The 20944-nt window shown below is 38.3% G+C and overlaps 1 protein-coding gene across 3 annotated transcripts in view; it reads left to right on the forward strand.

Moving 5' to 3' along the window:
- The window catches only part of SASH1 (SAM and SH3 domain containing 1), a 528498-nt gene that overhangs the window by 290487 nt on the left and 217067 nt on the right, over positions 1–20944 (forward strand). The window lies entirely within an intron of this gene.

A 20944-nucleotide genomic window follows, 5' to 3' on the forward strand; every position in this document is an offset into this window, starting at 1 on the left:
TAGCTTCACTGTAAAACTTTAATTTACCATAGCAGGTGCAGGAAGCTCAAGTACCTCTCTGCCCACTCAACCTAGGGAATCCTGTTAGGAAGCCAGCTTGTTTTCTTTAAACAGCTTTGTGTTCAAGAAACACAAAACATTTAAAAAACCCAACAAACCAGAATCCCACCCCCAAAAAAAAAAGTTTATAAAGATTGATTTTTACAGTTTCATATTTACAAGATCAGTTGTGTTTCCCTGAAAAATCTTTAGGCCAGTTCTGCCTCATGTCAACTGCAGCTCTCTGACACTGGCAAGGGCAGGGCCACAAACAGGTGAACATATTGTCTTTGCAACATGTAGAAACTATATGTTGACATCCAAGAACTGGACACATTTATTTTGATTTTAGCTCCTACATATTTGATTTGTTTTCCTTTTTTAATTTGCAAAACATATGTACTAATCAAACCAATAAAAGATGAATAATATTTAATCTAAATGCACATGTGTTTAAGAGAACCTCAGTTTGATGTATAAAATTCTTCACAGAGGAGAGAAGTAAAAGTTTATGTTGGTTTTCAGGTCTAGGATGGTATTCCAAATATGGGAAAGCATAATAGAGAATATAACACAGGATACGATCCATCATCCCCTTCACTGTGTTCCCTTGGTAGAACAGTGACTTCTGTAATCTGTCAGTAAATTTAGGGGCAGTTAAAGCTCAGCAGCTTTAAAAAGATTGGAAACTGTTTTCTTTTTATTTTTTCCATTTTTAGTGTATATCTAAATCTCACTGGTGTCTGCTGTCATATGCAACAGGGATTCTTTTTTACTCTGAGGCAAGGCCTGAGGCTCTAATCCATGTCTGCAGGTGACCTGCAGTAAAGGCTTGTCAGAATAATTACATCTTGCTGTGGATAGGCGTAAGCATTCCTTCTCTTTTTTTAAGATTCTTCTCTGTAAACTACCTGGCCTGAGCTGACTACTCTTCACAATGGGGGCAAGGAGCATAAAGCAAAATTAGCTATGCATGTCCTCCTGTCAGCCTGAGATCTCCGTCATTGACTTCTCTCAACCTTCTTGGCAGGAAAACAATCTATTCTTCCCATGCTTTGCTTTATGAAAACAATGCTTGTCCTTTAAAATAATGAAGAAGAAACAAAACACTCCCTCTGTCATATGTTAGTTTATATCAAATTGTCCCAGATACCAATCCCCACATGTTTATTAAGATGTGTCTCCCTGTTGCTGTGACCACCTGGTGTTGGCTTGAATTGCAAAGAACAAAAAAGAAGTGATCGAGTGTGGATTTCTCCTCTTTATGTATTATACTTTAGTTTAGTCTCAGTCTGGCTCCTAAATAGAATAATCAATGCCATTATCTCTCCCTCCCTTATCTAAATCACATCAGGAGATCAATAGCTACAACAAAGACGGCCAGTGCTTTCTTTCCACTGGGACTCATTACTTTGTTGCCCAAGATGGGGGTATAGATATTCTCGGGAAGGTTATCTGCTGTTCCCTGGTAGTTAACAACAACTGTCAGGTATTAATGGTGCTCTGCAGCCTCACCTTTACAGTGCTGTGACTGATAGCAGGACATGTTTATAACAAAATGAATCTCTGCTGCCTTTTTTCCTCATCCTCCTGCATCTTGTTCTTTCCTTGCCTTTCTCCCCTCCTGTCTGCTGTTGCAGGCAGTGTGTTTGAGAATATCAAATGTTGGGGGCCTTCTCATTGAGATTCCTCACAAGCGCAGGTTTGCTTTTATACAGGCTAACATCTGCTGCAGTATTACAAAGACTAATTAAAATAAATTCAGATCCTAAATTAGTCTTTTCAGTAACATTTATTACACGAGACACTGGGTGATAAAGTGTATTATATGGTTAAGCTGAATCAAAAGTCATATTTTTATTGGATTTGCTGGCCAGTCAGGAGCAATCTCTGCAAAGAAGCTTATATTTGCCATACAGTATTTTCTGCTAGATTAATAAGGAAGTCTACCACAATGTTCTCACATTTAATCATACATACCAACTAAATGTAAAAAATTATGTTTAAAAAAAAAAGAAGAAAAATACACTTCACCTGTTGGTTTGGGCTACACTCCCTGTTTTTCTTGTCAAAACCAGAGTCAGTTTGAAAATCCTAGGTGAACTGATATGACAGACAATTCACACAACAAGTCATCAAATCCTCAAAGGGGGAGTTATCCACTAATTTAATGGCTTCACTCTCTGCAGTGGAATAGCCCCCATTTAAGTGCAGATCCCGCCCTACACCATCATTCTGCTCTGGGGAAGGTGGGCCTGGATCTTGGGTTACCCCCAAATTTCTGTGTAGTGATGAGCAGAGAGAAGCAAGGCAATGGCACCTGAAGTACAGTTTGTACATGTCAAGTGCTTACAGGAGTTAGAAATTCATGGATAACCAGGACTGTATTTATTCCTTATTAGGTGTGCCAGAGAAGCAGAACAGGGTGCTAAAACAACAACATTGTCGCATTTCTGACCTGCAAGGCTGCAAATGAATGAAAATGAGGGGAGAGCAGTTGTGAAATTGTGCCCTCCAGACGTGCTAAGCTAAGGAGCCAAAACATAAAGCAGTCATGCTGCATCTTTTTTCTAATACAACATCAGAATTTGCTTGTTGAATCTTATAGTCCTGACCTTATGCCAAGTGTAAATAATGAAAGTTTAGTGGTTGGATTTGATGGGAACAGGAGTCACCTTTCTCTGCAGGAAAATGAGGGGGTTTCTGACAGACAGATGAGAAAAGAATGTGGATATTTCAGGCCTGCAGACCATCAATGAACATTACCATTATGTGAAATATGTAGCCATAAAAGCTTATCTTAATAAAAAACTAAATTACTTGTATTTCCAGTTGTACTGCATATTAGGAGAGGTTATTATGATGGGATTTCTCTGACTCTGTGTTCATAATTCCTTTTAAATTTTTGTTGACTACTTTTATCTGCAGTAATGCTTAATTTTTGATGAAATAGACTGAGAAAGAGCTGAAAACATTTTTACTTTTGTTTTGGTTGTTTCTCAGTGTACCTAGGAAAATATATATCAGGAATTCAGAGTGTTGGGGGGATTGTTTTCTTTTGCCTGTGCAGCATTTCAAGTGCAAGACATCTTGGCCTGGACCGTTAGCATTTTAGGTGCTTTTTTGATCATCTTTTTTCTTTAGATATTTTGATTTTTGAGATTTTTTTTCTGTATGAAGGAGAGAGAGGCCTTGCATATGCTGTTTGCTTTGATTGAGCTTTTATTCAGGGCCTAAAATAAAGCTCAAGCATATAATTTCCAGTAGCTCTCCATTGGCTATTTTCTTTTCCGTACATGAAAGAGGAAAGCAGTGCAGGAGTTAATAAAAATACAGGTCTGTAAAAGAACAGCATAATGTGTTACAGACAACTCAGCAATGATATTTATGTTTTCTTTTACTCTGATCGTCCCCAGATTATAATATACAGATTGAGTATTTCCAAGGACACCACAGGGAAGCGTGCAGAGAAATCAAAATGGGTTTTGGTAGGACATAAACTAAAACTGTCCCAAAAGTAGCCTTGTAAATAACCAAGCTTCAGAATAGGAAAATCTCAGCAAAATACTTAAAAGTAACATAATGAAAGAAATTAACAGCAGAATTGACTGTAGCTGTCTTCAATTAGAAAAACACAAGTGAAATGGAATTTTTTGTGTCTGGATTTCTTGAGTAAACCTGTGTAAGGTTTCTCTTTTCTCTGGCAGTTTTATTTCATTTAGGGTTTTGGTTTTTGTTGATTTGATTTGGTTTTTTGGTGGTGTAAATAAAATTACTTGCATCTAGTTTGTTGCCTAAAATCAGTCTGGCAGAAAACATGAACTGGTAGTTAAATTTTGGAATGGCCATCTTTGTTACATGGGTGACATTGTGTCTTCATCTCACATGAAGGTGAAAGGCTCATACCTGTTAGAGCACAGCAGTCTTTTCTTCATCTGGCAGTGTTTTTGAACTTTTCCTTGCTGATTTGGGGACTTCCTATGCCATCCACTGTCTTTGCTTTACTATTGCTGTCAGTACTGTTCAAGACCAAGGAGAGATGAAAGCAAATATCTTAAAATCTAAGTATGACCCTTAACTAACACCAACACATATCTCTGCAGTATAAATCTGGGAAGATATATTAATACATCCCTTCACCATTGCCACACTGGAAAGCGAGTGGCTCTGGATTTTGGATTCAGTCTGGCAGGAGCAGCACTGGAAGCTTGGTCACGTAGCTCCAGTGCAGTGTTTGGCTCCAGTTCAGCAGGAAGCTGAGAAGGGAGGAACAAGGCAGGGAGACAGGCACACCGCACAGGAGCACTGGTGCTGATGAGATGTTTCACTAGGATGATTAATGCCCATTTACAAAATTGGGCTATTTACAAAATTGAGCATGCAACTTAAAGACTGCCTGAGTTAAAAGGATGTGTCCCTGCCTGCTGACACCGCTTTCATGCCACACGGTTCCCTCTGCCCCACTGTGCCGTAATTATGGCTGAGCCTTGTGCAGTGGCCTGTCCCAGGTGGCATTAGTCCAGGTCCTGCTCGCTGCAACTGCTCCTGCCTCTCCTGGTGAGTTGTGCTAGGCTGTGGGAGCGAGGGGACGAGGGAGCTCTTAATGGAAGGCAAGAGGTTCCCATTTATGGCTGTTATTTCACTGTGATTCTGGGGTAAGAGCCATTATAAGGGTGTTTCAGAGCACAACAGGAAAAAAACTGCCATAACTGGGAGTAATGGGATATGGTTGAGCAAAGGCAAATGGAGGCTATTTCCTGACAGTGAGATGTATTAGACTGTGGAATAGGTAAGTCTCCCAAGGGAAGTGATGGAGGTCCAAGCACTTGAGTCATTTAAAACTACCATTGACAAAGAGCTCAGGAGTATATAATAGGGAATAATCTACCAGTGACCACAGAATGAAAGACTTATGTAGTATGTCCTTCCATCTCTAGTTTTTGGAATGCATACAGTCTGACAGCAGCTTTCTGTCTTAGTTTCCTGCTAAACATATTTTGGAAAGCCCCATTTTCAAAGAAAGAAAAATAGCTGCAGGTGTCTCTTAAAGGAACTAGTGCTTGTTTTGTAATGTTGTTCCACAACTCCTTCTGTAGCTGTTTCCTCTTTAGGTGACACGTTTCAGGCTTTTGCAGTTGAATGAACTCCAGCTCAAGGGACAGCTTCCTTTTCAAACGTGCCGTTTTTCCTCCTTGTACCCTTGTGGTTCATTACACCCAGTACCCAAATACATTTAATAGTGTTAATATTAGTTTCAGGCTCTTCTTGTACCTTGTTTAACCCTTTCTATAATTAACTTAAATTGCAGAAATTAGGTTTCATCTCTGTGTTAACCATCTCCTCCACCATACAGCCATACCTTGGCACGATGGAGTGGGCTTTGCAGGAAATGGAGCTCATGGTCCTACAGTGAAAGTCAGGGGAGGGAAAGCACTTCATGCATAAGGGATGGTAAAAGAGGGAGGCACAAAGAAAGTACCTGTGAGAAGCACAGCAAAATCCAGAATTATTAAAAGAGCAAGAGATGGGGGATGATTTGTGGTGAAAGGGTGGGAGAGTGGGAGCAATGGAGTTTGTAAGTGGTCGGAACCCAGAATGTCCCACAGACATTCTTGGATGTTGCAGACCCTGAGACCCTGGCATGCAGCCAGAAACCCCTGTGGCTTTGAATCTGACCCATGGAACAATTTACCAACTTTGCAGGAAGAACAAGAAGTCACAAAATTTTAGGTATTGTAGTAGAAGTAGTCACAAAATGAAAGTAAGGACTTTTTAGTGCTGTACAGGGGGGTTTTAAGCCTTGTACGCAGGGGTCCAAGTTTTGTACACGGGGGTCAGGTGTTCTAAGATGGAGGGATTTGGGTGTGCCCTGTCCTCCTTCTCTCTCCTTCCTAACCTCCATGTCTTTGGTGATGTTGGCACTCACAGATTGGTTTAGAGTAGAAAGTCACCATTCAATATAGATAGTAGGCATTAGGGAAAAAGTATAAACATGAAACATGTAATATATGATATAAAAGATGGCACCAGCCCCCTGGGAGAGCAGAGTGCCTTTGTCCGACCTGCTGAACGGGCCACAGCAGTTCAGGAAAAGAATCTTTAGATAACCAACAATAAACTACCTTGAGACCGGACAACAGAGGACTACTGAGCCTTTCTTTTGAAGGCACAGGTTGGAGGAGAGACTTTTCCATCTTTTGGGGTCACCCCAATCCAGGGGTGAGTCCCAGCAGTAAGTGTGCTCAAGCATGGACATCTGATGCACAGGGATAGTGATATGTGCAATGCAGTGCCCTAGAGCAGTAGACCCAAGGTGTCAAGGTTTTTATAACTTGGAGGTAAAATGAAATGTGCTGAACAGGAGTCACTGAGGAGGGCAGAGAAACTTGTGAAATACTTCTGGTTTTGGAAATTCCACTGCCTCCCTAAGGCAATATTGATCTTATGATGCACTGAATTAAAAACTGCATCTAACACCTGTAGTGTTCCTGTCCTTCTTTAGCTGTTGCATTCATGGCGTAAGCTTACACTAAACCACAGACTGCAGAATTCACAAGCAGATCATGCAATTCATTTATGACTTGCTCCTCCTCTCAGGCTTCTACCTGTTAGTGGGTATTGACAGAAAATACTACCAGCATAAGAAATGGCTTGATCTAATCTACAGTGTTATTTGTGCTAGAAAATGGAGAAGAAAATTGAAATAGATTATTTTCAATAAGCCCTAAGGGTAAGCTAATATACTCAGAAATCTTTAGCAGCCCATAATGATTTGCTGTCTTCAAAAGGTTGGTTTCTTTTTAACTGTGACTTGTATTTTTTTAATGTTGCAAAATTAATTTTTGACAAACCGGATCTGAATATTGCCTTGTTTACTCCATATTTTTTTACCTTCTTTCTGTGGTTTATTTTTTAATATTGATATGTTTCATGTGTGCCATTCATATCTAAGCACACATGAATTGCTATCTCAAGATTCTCTACCTAAAAGAATTATCTGAGAATTGAAACAAACACATTAACCACCTCTGAACTATGTACGTATCTCATTAAATCTTTTTTATCTTGTGCTGTGTTTTATAGATATATAAATAAAAGGGGAGTTTATGTGTGAGGGGTTTATTTATATATTTAGTTTTATTAGCTATAATGGTTGATTCTGAAATTTTGACCTCTAAGATATTAATTTGATCAGCACATGCATTTCACTGATGTAAGTGGTCAAGATTTTGAAGACCATGCACTGAGATGCAACTTGGTGTGCCAAAAGACAAAATTTTTATTGGTCTTTTTATAATTCAAAACCTTTATTTTACTTTATGTGTAATCTCAAATTAACAATAGCATCTTAAGACAATTTTATGTCTTTTCTGCTCTCTATATTAAGCAGATGTAATTTGTTTCTCACTAGTTTGGTTTTTTGCAGAGCAAATCCATAAATATTCTGTCTCACAATTGATTTGTATAGAATAAGAATAAAACTTAAGTATCAACATTGTACCTGAATAGCTTTTGCTTTATATGTATCTTATATTTGTAATGCTGTTTTATATTTAAAATTATAAAGAACTTCTAAAGGAGGAGCAAAATTTCACTATACTGGGATTTATCCACTAAATGAACACCTTTATGGTATCATTTATATAAAAGATTGGTATATTAAAAAGCTTATGTTATGGTAGGATGCAGAGTGTGTATGCACACTACATATAGTCAAGTAGAAAGCTGTGCTGAAGTATGTAAATGGATTAACACAGCATTCATAACCATAGTCTAGCAATACGTATATTTCCATGTAATTTCTTGCAAAGTGTTTCCCAAGAGGGAAAAATATAAGCATGTGACTGGAATACTGATTCCACTGGTGGTGATGGCATCTGATCTAGAGAAATGGATAGTAAACCCAAATTGTTATCAGCTCCTGCCTTCTAGGCAGCTATTTTTCAGTACAGGATTTACCATGAAGATCAGAAAAACAGCTGGCAACTATAAACTTGTTATAAAAAAGACTTTTAAGTGCCTTATTCTATCGAGCTGTGATGTAGTGCAACTTACTTTAAAACGTAGCTATTGAATGCACAAACTTATTCAAAACTCAGAACTCCATTTAGCTGGTAAAATCCTGCACTGGCTTTAATTGTTTTAAGTTTTCTCTGGGGATATGAGTCTCTGAAGGACTGAAAGGGGATGGGAGGAGGGGACAGACTATATTTCACAGAATCACAGAATTTCTAGGTTGGAAGAGACCTTTAAGATCATCGAGTCCAACCCATGTTCTAAAACCTCAACTAGATCATGGCAGCACGTGCCACATCCAGTCTTTTTTTAAACACATCCAGGGATGGTGACTCCACCACCTCCCTGGGCAGATGATTCTAGTATTTGACCACTCTTTCAGTGAAAAACTTCCTCCTTAATTCTAGCCTGTATCTCCCTTGGCGCAGCTTGAGACTGTGTCCTCTTGTTCTGTCTGTTGTTGCCCGGAGAAAGAGACCGACCCCCAGCTCACCACAGCCACCCTTCAGGAAGTTGAACAGAGTGATAAGGTCACCTCTGAGTCTCCTTTTCTCCAGGCTAAACAACCCTGAATTTGGAAATTCTGTTTCCAAACTGTGATAAGAATGTTTCACTGGACATATTTGCACTGTCATTAGCGAGCAGGAAGCCACGTGGTAAATATTACAGAAGGATAGAATACAGCAAGCTGCAGAAAAAAAATATACCTGAAAAAGAAAATAAAACTGGGGGTGAAGGAGATGTTGGACAGTTAAAGCAGGGGAATAAATGAAATTACGATATATTTTTTCTGTCACTCAGTTGGAGCAGCAGTGCAGATCTACAGTCCATGTCATGCTCACTCTGCACTGTGTGTGGGAATGGTATATCTTCACCAGAGCCAATACTGAAAGAATTGGATTGGGGTGATTTTGAAGATGGATTTTCAAGCTGTTCTGTTCAAAAGCAGAAAGCTGTGAGAAAATGTAGTTGCTACCAGCTGGATTTTTATTTCTATTTCTTTTGTAGGGTGTGAACTTGTTCTTCAGTTTTCCATACACACATCTTTCATCATCTTTATTTTTGTTTCCCTCCACAATTCCTGGAGCTCTCTCTGTATTGCCAAGTATCTAATTCTGCTTTCATATCTGTTTTAGCCATCTCTTTATTGTAGCTACATTTCAACAAGCTATCCCACTAGAATATCCTGTCTGAAAACTCAGCCCAACAGCTGAGAAGAGTGAGCTTGGATGGATGGATGAATGGATGGATAGATAAACAGTTATCCAGAATGGCTCTTAGGGCTGTCTATTTTAGCAAACTATTTAACTTGTCAGCCTGTGTGTATTTATAGCCTATTTATCACACTCGTATCTGAACACCTATCAATTTAGCATTAGAAATCCAGTCCAAGTCGCAGTCCAAGTTAGTGGAGATACACTAACTTGCTTGCTTGCTTTAGATTAGCAGAATAAAAGATGTGATATCCAGCCATGTTTTGCTTTTTTCCTTCCTAGTCTACTGTCTGAAACCGGGATCTAGGACTTCCTAAACTATCAGGAAAGACTCTCATGATTCCTTAATTGTTCCCAGCTCTCATTTGAAAAAGGTTTAGCTCTTTCTGAAAAGGAATTTTCATTAAAAAGTCTTGCAAAATTTCCCAACTAAAATGTCAATTTCCATTTTTCCCAAATATTTTTCTCCTTCCTTAGGTTTTTACCCCTTCCCATTTCTTTTATGTGTGGAGGTTTTTCTTCATTTTTGTTTTTGACATTACTACTTGGGCAATATGTCAAAGAGAAAGCAAAGAGGGGTTTTTTTCAGTAGCAAAAGTGGATAACACTTTTAACCTGACAGTCAGAAATGCTAAGCTTTGAAAGCAAAGCTCTTCTGCAGGTACTGAGCTGAGAGTCATCTAGAGAGGGGGAAAAAGGAAATCTTTAACAAAACTCAAAGTGTTGCTTTCGATACCTTGACACTTGTTTTTTGGATTTGTTTTGGGTTTGTTGGGTTGTTTTTTTGGTTTTTTGGGGTTTTTTTTTGGGGGGGAGGGGGGGGGGTGTTGTTTCAGTTTTTTCTTCATGTAGCAGACAGTCTTTATCTTGACCACCAAGACTGAGAGCAAGCTTTTCTTGCTTTTGCTTTTCTGATTCTCTGCCTTGTCCCACTCTGGGGCAGTGATGAAGTGGACTGGGTGGGAGCTCAGCTTCCAAGCAGCCCCAGCCCACCACAGTCCATAACTACCTAACTTACTAAAAGTGTAAAAGGTCAAGTCTCTCCTGTTGGAGATAAGAACTTGGTGTCAGCTCCTCCCTGCTATGCTGCTATATTTGCTACTAACATATTTGCTGTATTCGCTGGCTGCTTGCAATAAAAATGTAAAGGGGAGGAAAGGACATGCATATAAATATAAATGTGTGGAGGTGTTAATGACAAGTTGCTCTCAGAGTAAACAGCTGATCAATGTATAGGGAAGATGAAGGGGTGTGATCATGATCAGACAACAAGGTTAACAGTATCAATCAGGTCTCCTAAAATAGATGGAAGAGTTGCAGTTTCACATCTTCAGCTACAACCTGGCCTTGTTTTCTGGCTTCAACTATAAAATAGCAATAAAGCATCCATCTACCTGACATCCTTTTATGTTCTCTTTCAATCATGGGCTGCAAAATGTTTCTTTTCAGGTTTACCCTGGTTTGACATCCCTGTTATTGCCTATCACTTTAAGGAGTTGAAAGGCTGGGGATTGATTTCATTTTCTTTCAGCTCTCAAGGTTTTTTATGTGGAATCTGTTTCTCACTTGGTTTGCATTTCATCTAAGATAATGCTGGGTATCAGTGCTTGAATAATAATTGAACTGAAGCAAGCTGTTCAGCCTAAGGTCTCAAGCTGGGAAAGCTGTGTTTGTCATGTGTGGGTATTTCAAAATAATTTAACATTCCAGAATTAAGTTGCAAGCAAACACAAAAGTAGGGGAAAATCTGTGCAGCTCTGGCTTTACAGCTGCACCACTGCCTTCAGTAGTTCCTCACTGAACGTGAGCTAGCCCTTCATGTTGTTAAAAAATTTTCATCAGTGGTATGTAGTAAAGCATTATAGCACTGAGAGGTGGAATATTACACGCTGGTAATTTTGAAACATGGATGAGCTTTGTGGAATTGTTTCTCCCGCCCCCTCAGATGCTGTTGAATGGCCATTTAATAGTTACCCTGCTTGAAATTGAAGTTTTATTTTGATTGCATTAGTGTTGCTAAAATATAGATGCTGTTTGTAGCTTTTATAATTATGTTGCTACACCTTTAGTTGACAATAACACTCTACTATTACAGTTCCTCCATCTGTAATCTGGTAATAAGTATTTGAAATTATAGCTCAACTGGCAGAAAAAACAAGCTCATTTTACTATATCAGTCTGTAAGTAGATGGGTAACCACACAATTTGAATATTGTTTATATTGAATGCCACTGTTTGACACATCCTACTAGAATTTGGCAGATCTTGGGAGTTGGCAGTTTTGGGTTGGAGTTTGGGTTCACCTGCAGAGATTGATGATAAACACCAAGTACTCAGAAAGCAGCATGACTCAGCTGTGACATTGGGGTAGAGGAACAGAAGATTTTTTACTTTGTGAAACTTAACAGATGTATACAAAACTATTGGATGCTTTTTTTTCTTATTGAATTGCTCACTGAGACTAATAGTCTTTATACTCTCCTACGCAAACCATTTTTTTCTTCAACTTGGGAAAAAAAGTTTTAACGGTCCAAATAGTAATCACATCTTGTAAGTTGCAACCTGATGGCTTGAAAACATGGGTTAATTAAAATTTTACAGACTGTTTTTGAAAAGCTTTAACTTTCTTCTGGCCTATTTCATCCAGACATACCAGTGAAAATTCACCAATATATAAGCACTTTTTACTAGGTATTCACATGCACAGTTACTGTGCTGCCAGTTAGACAATGTGATTTCTATGTGTTCTGGAGACCAGTGACAATGAAGGATGTGTTAAATATTAAGGAAAGGTCTTTCTATGAGAAATTCTGTCATTTGCATAAAAGATGCCACAAGACACAAAAATGGGAGTTAATCACAGAGGTTAAACCATAAAAGAAAAAGTCATGCTTAGAGAGAGAGATATTCCTGTTGTAGCTATCTGTGAATTTATGATACTGCTGATGGATATCTTTTAAACTTCAGAATTAATGAGCACCCTGAGGACAATGAATGACAGTTGGTTAAAAAGGAATAGAAGAGTGAATGGGCAGTATTAAATATAGAGGTTTTTGCTCTGCAGGGGTAGGCATGCTAAAATCCTTTTGCTGATAAATATCAAATCACTTCTGTTTTAAAAAATACTATGCTTCAGCCACATTAAAAATTACACCAAAAAGTACAGTATAGCCCCCACAGCTTAGGTCTCTTATAATGAAAAATAAAGAGGTAAATAGCATAACTTAAAACACCTAGCTTTTTCTTTAACTTTGAAACTTCAAGGAGAAATGCCAAGCTTTTCCATGTTGGATTTTACCCGAAGTGTTAGTGACTTTCTGTTTTGGAAAGAGAAGAGGGGAACTGGGCAGCACTGGGACTGTACTTTGCTGTGTACATCAATTTAGGACTGTAGACTCTAGAAACATCCCTTCCTGGGCAAGTGACAGCAGAATCCTGTAACAGGTACATTTGCAGGCTTCCTGAACTGTTAAAACGTTGCTATTCAGTGTGAAGTACTTGCTTAGTATTTCCTTTCTTAAGTTTAAAGTGCTTCTTGTCAATTTTGAGAGCTTCAAATCAGCAATGAGGTTTACTGCTTTCAGCACTGCTCATGTTGATCCACACGATCTTGATGGGTTGATGGAGATTCTGACCAGCCTCAGACTGGCATTTGTTTTAGAATCTGAGTAATAAAGTAATGTTAGTTACACCTATCACAGTCTTCCAGCTTTTCAAAATTCAGAATTCAAAATTCAGCTTTTCAAAAGTTTGCAAATATGTGTGTGGGCATCTCCTGGCCGTGGATGGTCCCTGTCATGGTGCAGGGTTTTGGATTCAGCTTCCCTCTCTTGTGAGCACACACTTCATTATCACCCTCATGCAGATTTATGGGTTGCACCTGGTCTCTTGGTCTCTCACCAAACCAGTGGCCATAAATGTGTCAGCAGCCCATCAGTAAGTGACTTTTTTAGGTTGTAAGTCTGCTACCTGCCTTATGGAAGAAGGGAACATTGTATTTTATGGAGTTGTCTTGGTCACATAACAATGTTTTTTTCTCCATACCATATGCCTTCATTTTTGCTCTATTTGTAGAATATTCCAGCAATTGCCTGCAATTTTTCAATTTACACAGCATTTAATTGTGAAATCAATTTAATTTGTTAAAGTTTTTCCCCACCTCTAGAAAAACTATCTTTTAGCCTTTAAAACATTAGTTCAGCAATTTGTTGAAAAGCTCTGTATGAATAACAAACTCCTTTTATTCTCACTTATCTGTTCATTCCTCTGCCTTGTCAGCCCTCATCATAAGATCCCCTCTTTCAAATGAGTATTTTTTCCTTATCAGTGCTGAGCAAGTGCCTTGCTGTTTAATATAAAGCACAGGGAATTCCCCGTTACGATGCGGTTAGACAAGCAATTTCAACAAGCCTCCTACTTTTTGAGTCTCAGGCTGGTCAGTTTTTTCTTTGCCGAAAGAAACTTGTGACAGGTGAACAAACAGATGAATATGTAACTGCAGTAAGTAGAACAAAATCTTCCCTCCCCTTGCAGGAGGGAGTTCAAATGGTGAAGAGAAGGAATGTATGCAGTGTTCCTCTTGTTGTGTTATGTTACCAGGGCAAATAGCAATGCTGCATCTCTCAATCACAGCAGCTATCAGCTGAACATAATCTCCCAAGGCAGCAGAGAGGCTAATAAGTGGATAATCGCCACCTTTAGATATTGAATTTGGTATGACCATTTCTGGAGAACTGTGTATGGTCCTGAAGTCCTTGGTACAAGAGGGAAACCAGCAATTTGAGAAGGTCTCAGGTGAGAGCTTTGCTGTGACTTTCTAAAGGATCTCAATTGGCTCAGTTGGTCAAGGAAACGGTTAAGACAGTTTCTTTTTAATTGGTATTGCACAGAGAACAGAAATGTGATGTTAGAGGGCTTTGTTGTCCAGCTGACAAATGTATCTAACAAGCTAGAAAAAACTGAGAGAAATACAGGGATTAACATAGGTAAAATATGCCACAAGCAAGGACAGATTTTCTGAATGACATCAGTGGTAGAACTTGACTCAGTATTTTCAAATTCAAACATACATTAGTTTCAGGAATATCAGAGGTTCCTTCTACCCTCTCATATGAAAGTCTTTTAAAAAATCCTCCATAATACACCTTCCACGTTGCTCTTTAATTTTTCTGTTCTTTTTACTATGGCGTAACACTGTATTTCCAGCTCCCCAGAAGTTTCTCTTTCTGCTAGGCACAGAGGCTGTGTTGGCTATCTGGGGCAGTCAGATCCTGACTGGGTTTGATCTGAGGGCAGAAATAGCAATATAAAATGTGAGAGTAATTATTTGATTTTCTTTCTGGGTTTTGAAGATGCTGTCTTAGAGGACAAAGGAGAATAGAAGCACATGAAGGCATTTTTGTTTCTTTTTTCAGACCTGTCACAGATCCTACTTGACAAACAAGTCTGTGCTAGTGTTAGGTTTGAAGTGTTATCATTAGACTGCCCTACTAGTTACATAAAGGTGTATAAAGCCTTCTGTCCAGGCCTTATACCTTAATTAAACATGGAGTTTTAAAATAATCATTCCTGAAGCCCATTCCTTCACTCTACAATTCACTTCCACCCATTGCATGGATCTCTTGAAAACAGTCCTTTCTTCTGCAGTCTCCTGGGCCTTCTCCAGGCCTACGGATGGCAGCTATGCTTGTGATTTTTTTATTTTTATTTTTTTTTAATAAAGGTGGTTGAGTGCCTGCAGTACTTCATGTTCAGAATTGAGAAAAAGGCAATGTGCTCTCAGCAAGCATCAGAATATTTAATCCCCAGGGCTAGAAGGTATGGTGTGTATATCTATAGTTATTTCTCACGAGGTTTTAATGTCTTGGGTTCTTTTTACGAAACAGGGACGTTTGCACTAGGCATATTTTTTTATGATGAGGAGAATACAAACAAGACAATAATAACTTCTATTTTCATTAGCTACATCTCTGCCTGTCCTGACATTTTCTGATGAATACCCCCTAGAATTTCTGCAGCAGCAACAGCAGAAACTACCAACTTGAGGTTTCTTAGCAGGTTGAGAAACAGGGAAGGAGAAAAAAAGGAATATTCTATAAGTATATTGACTGTGCCAGAATTTGGACCTGCTTCTGATTAATGTAACCAAAAATACACTTGAGAAATGAGTAGGAAATTATTTATGTTCTCAGACATACAGTTTGTACAGCCTCTCCCAGTTTGCAAAAATATGAAACTCCTGAGTATGAGAGACACTGTAATTTTAAATCTTACTCTGAACTGTGTGTAAATGGTATAAACCAGCTACAAGTGGTGCCATTTGTTTGAAACACCCTCATTTTATGAAGAGTTGGCTGACAAGTGGCTCTAACTAATGGCAGTGTGAGGAGAGCAGCTACACCTACAACTTTCATAGCAGGGCCGAGTTGTTGTTTAGTCTGAGCCCTCAAAATAAGTATGAGCAATTCCTGCAAAGAATTTAGTGGCTAGTCAAGCCTTTGCCTTTTTTTTTTTTTTAAGTATTTCCAAATTTGATCTATACAATTACATATCTGTCCTAGTGTTTCTGTCTCCAGCAGTGGAGAGTATTAGATCTTGGAGAAAAGTGCTAAAACTCCCACAGTGGACAATTATGGAATAAGCTGCTCTGAGGAAAAGTTCTTTCCTAACTGCAGGATGCCTTGAAGTATTTCTGTTCTGTTTAATGTAATTGGAAATCTTCATATTAGTCCTATAAATGCCAAAGCCTTTTATTAATCTTTCTGCAAGATTAGATCTTTTAAAAGTCAGTTCTGCACAGTAGCTGTTCAAAAAGTGGAAATTCAACTTTAAAAAAAAACAGCTTTCTGTTTTCAAAGCAGGACAAGATCTAACTGATAATTTGAAAATGTATTTTTCTTCATGACTAGCCTGATATATTCCAGTTCAAAGACAAGCATGATAATTCATGCTGGTTGTAGGAAACTGAATAAATTTTGTTGCTGCTAGAGAAAATATTACTGAGACTTCTTTTTAATGTTGCTATTTTTTATTTGCCTGTTCCAGGTATTCCTGTAATTCTTTGTGTAAGACTCATTCCCTAATCTTTTGAAACACACCTCAGATGCTCTCTTCAGAGCATTATGCACCTTTTTTTTTTTTTTTGCAGGTTCATGATCTAAGTTTTAAACATCTAATTCACTACTAATCTTTATAAGAAATAGGATCATAAATTCAAACGTTAAAGAAAAATATTAGGTAAATTATGAGGCTAATGTGTTCCCAACTAAGTAATTTTCTGGTAAGCATTGACATTTCAGAAGACATTTAATTATTGATGTGCAATAGATCAAGAATGATTAATCAAAAGGGTATTGTAAGTTCAAATGGATATAAATTATAAGTTTTATAATGCTGACATTATTTCATTTACTTGGACTTTAGGTTAGTAGCCATCTTGGATTAGACAATTTAGAGGCACACTGTGGGAATATTAATTTTTTTTCTGACTTCCCACAGATTCTGAACTGGCAGGAACTCACCACAGTTGCCAAGTCTAAATCCTGTGTCAAATTTCAATATAATTGCAGGCCTGAAAGACTGTTTAACATGTATAATGGTGTCAAACACAAGCAATCTTTTAAAAGAAAATTACAATGGCTTCAGTTTTCCAGGACTGGTGGGGAGGTGGTTTTAAACCTTCTAATGAGCAAGAACAAGCCTTCTATGAGCAAGAACTATGTTGTACCATAAGGTGGTGAAAAATACCATCATCTATTTTTATCTAAGATGGCACATTTTAAGGTTACACTGAATAGTTTAGATGCTGTGGATTTGGTTTTTCTAACACAAATTTTTCTCTGATAGTGTAGTGCTGATGCTGCATTCTCATGAATATGTAACAGCATAAAGAAAGAGCTGGACAGTATGTGTTCTATATTAAGAAATCTATTTTCCCATCATTATAAAACACAAATATGTTCCTAACAGAACTACCCATACTGTTAAGTATGGTTAAATCAGCTGTGACACACTGGTTTTATGCAAAAATACGATTCTTGTCTCAGGTTCTGAACATGCTGTCTATTGTGCACACTATGTGCTATCTGACAGCTCCATTGCTATTGGGTTGGGTCTGTGGTGATGATTTCTCTGCACTTGTGAAGGTTGTATAAAGATGTGGCCTTTCAACTCTGAAATGAGTTTGGGTTTCAAAGTCAAACTCATCTCTAAAGTGCCTTTTCCAACTCAATAATCAGCTTACTAAAAATCTTCTAGGTTAGCACAGTACCAAAGTCATAGTGAATCTAAAGCTTAAAAAATAAAAAACAAACCAAACAAACAGCACTAAAAAAATCACAATCAGCAAAAAGAATGGAAACATTTTAGTGCCCTTCAAGCAATTTTTTTTTAAAGTGAAAATTCAGATGCTGTTTTAACTAGAGAATCTGTATTGGGAAATGTCGCAGATAAGAATGTTTGAGCAGTTTGGTATTTTCCCTCAATCTGACTTGCTCAATTATTCAAAGCAGATAGGAAGCTCACTATAAGCACCTTTGGTTATCGGTTCCCAGTGTATGGGGGTAATATTGCTCTTCCCACAGCTTCCATGGCAACTGAGGAATATTTAGAGGTTGAGTTCAGTGGCAGACATCAGTGATAGCAAGGAGAAGACAATGGCTGTCTGACAGTAACATCTCTGTTCTCAGCTACCCTAGAGAACAAGCTAATGGTACAAGAAATGCCCCATTTCTGCTAGCTATGGCTCAGAGTGCTCCTGGGTTTGCTGGCATCTCATGCATGGAAGTATCAGTGAATTCTTAGACATTTTTGCTTTCCCATCATACCATCCAGCCATTACTAGAAGTCATGCAGACATATATCAGTGCATTACTTTTTTGCCTTTTGTTTTCCTTGGAATAGGTGACAATGACAGCTGTACAGCCAATATTTTTTTTTAAAAAGGTCATGTCCTTAGTATGGCAGACTTCAGCATTTATGATAATAAAAACTCATGTAATTTTTTTATTACTATGATACCTGCACAAAGACTGTGATATCATCTTCAATTTGGAAGAATTAAAGATCAAAGCCTCTTAGAATTGGCTGAAAGGTCTTCAGTAGGTTTTGCCTATGAGTTTATAATTTTCAGTAAATTTTTTGTAGTGGTGGGCAGAACATTGCAGTAAGACAACTGTTCTTTTTGTTTTTGTCGTCCATTTCCATTAAAAGAAGGAATATGTTCCAAGGGTGGAGATCAGTGCAATTTTAAACAATTGCATCAAATTGCAGTTTTAGAAGAGACAGATTTCTGTATCAAAATAAAAATCACCCAACAGCCTAAGTATTGAACCTGGCTAGAAGTTATTTAACCAGCTGTAAGGCCATGACTGTGTAACAAACCTTTCTATTCTATAGCTATTGGCATGGGATTTTAAAAAAAAAATTACTTCCACTATGCTTTCTTCAGGCTCGTTGTGCCTTTGAAAACACCATGGTACAATAACAGAACTTTGAGCTGGCAAGTTCTGTACGAGTGCATATATTTTAAAGATGTGCAAGGAAGATCTCCCTTGTTATCTTACGCATTAAGATGTGTGTGCAGATGCCTTTACAGAGATTCTTAATTGTCTGCTTTTATTCTTTCATGATCAGCAGGTCTGCTTCTGATGTCTGAAGTCATTACCTTCCTAGTGGCCTTTTCCTGCAGGCCTTACTTGATTTTTCAGGGGGGTGTGCTCTTTTCTCAGCTGTGTGCTTGAGCTATTTTGGTGCAGGCCAGCATGGCTGGGATTTTGCTCGGGGTCTTAGCTTGAATTTAGACAAACAATGATTTTGTTAATTGCAAAACAATCATGTAATACAATGAAGCTTTAAGTAAAGCAACAAAGAATAGAGAAATATAATTCCCTCATGTGCATCATGTGGTTCACCTGGTGATGAAAGGACCAAACACCAAGGATTCACTGAAGGTGAAGGGTAAGATAGTGTGTGATGAGGACATGTTATGCTTAGTGTCACCCCAAACCCAGTTCTGCTCTCTAGGGTTAAAGAATTCAACTGCCATGATTAACCAGTGTCAAGGAAAGATTGGAAACAGCAATCAATACTTAGTGGAATAAATCTTGAGGGTTGCATATGAGTTTGTATACAGTAATTTTTGAATTGCATATTTTAATGCACAAAATGCTGAGACTGGTTCATAACTTCAGAAGACACTGCAGAAATTACCATGATAGTTACTGTATTTCATAGAGTACCTGTTTTCTTCTTTTCTGTTTATTTTAAGAACTTTGAAGCTTAAAAAAACTCCACATACTTTCATGCTTATTTAAGTTGTTCTGTGGGGAGTGAACATGGTATCCTAGAAGTGAAACCCACAAGCTACACACTGCATTTGGTCACATTTAACTTCAGATTTTTGCTTAAGCTTCTGTCTACAGAGATCAGATGGCCACAGTATTCTGAAGTGGGCTGCATTTATCTAAAGAGGTTTTTGCCATTTTCTTGTATAAAGGCTCATGAGCACAGAGTTCATGAATTTGGAATGTAGAAAAATACAGAAACCAGTAAGCATTTTGCACTTGAGAAATATTGGTCCATTCAAGGATGGCCTTATTTACCAGTAGAGATTTTCTACTTCCTTTCCTCTCAGACACCATGAAATGTGGCTTAATACTTCTGATCTATTGCATGGTGTTTATGGTGCCTGGCTGCATGGGGAGGTGCTGGGGGCAGTGTGACTAGCTGAAGGCAATCTAGTAAGGACTCATTTCAGTGCTGCTGAGTTGAATATAATCTGTTTAGGGAGAGAATTTGTCTCACCACTGTTCTCTAAACAGGCAGGAAAAGGCCACTTCTGTGAAGGGTTAGAGGCTTTTCAGTAGTCAGAGTTGTCAGCCAAGTGAGTGCTGTGTTTGCTTTCCCTCTGCAGGGGCCTGTGTGCAAAGTGGAAATTCAAGGTTGAAATGGGATCTCTGCAGTCGTTTATGTGAAAGTTGTACGATGATGCCCCTAGATGAAAGAATACATAAAAATTCATAAGATACATGAGGAGCAAATTTCATTAATATTTATCAGCCTTCTTCTTTGTGGAATATACAGATGTTAGCTCATTGTTGCATTTAAATGTAGTATACTCAAGACAGGAAAAAAGTAATGGGCAGTAAATTCCAGTGCCCTAATGCTTCTGAGTGCATGGCCATGCAGCCAGAATGATTGCATCCCTGCTTTTAAAACAGTATTTTCATCTACTCTTCTTCTCATGTGAGTTTGGGAAAATTAATCAACTTTATTATCATCCCAAGTTAACTGTGGCATTAAAGCACTTTGTTTTCTAAGGGTTGCCCTTCAGACTTTACCAAGCTTACCATTGCAATGCCAGCAAGATTGTAAAATTAAACTACGGTGGCAAGACACTATTTCTGTTAACATACCTAGGTTTCAATCTACTGCGCTTTTTCTGAGAGAGGACAAAAGTTCAACCTGTAGCTCATCACTCAGTGCTGCCTCAGAAGCGTAGCTGAAGGGGGAGAGGGTTATTTGGAGATACAAATGTGCTAAAGCCTATCAAATTCTGCTGTGGCTACTTGTGTTCTCATGCTAGGGGGTAATTATTTGGAACCAAGGTTCTTGGCAGATGTACTTTCTGCCATACCAGAAAACCAGGCAGAGCAGTGCAGTGTAATAAGCAGTTT

This window comes from Motacilla alba, chromosome 3, assembly GCF_015832195.1.
Source record: "Motacilla alba alba isolate MOTALB_02 chromosome 3, Motacilla_alba_V1.0_pri, whole genome shotgun sequence".
NCBI classification, from domain to species: Eukaryota; Metazoa; Chordata; class Aves; order Passeriformes; family Motacillidae; genus Motacilla; species Motacilla alba.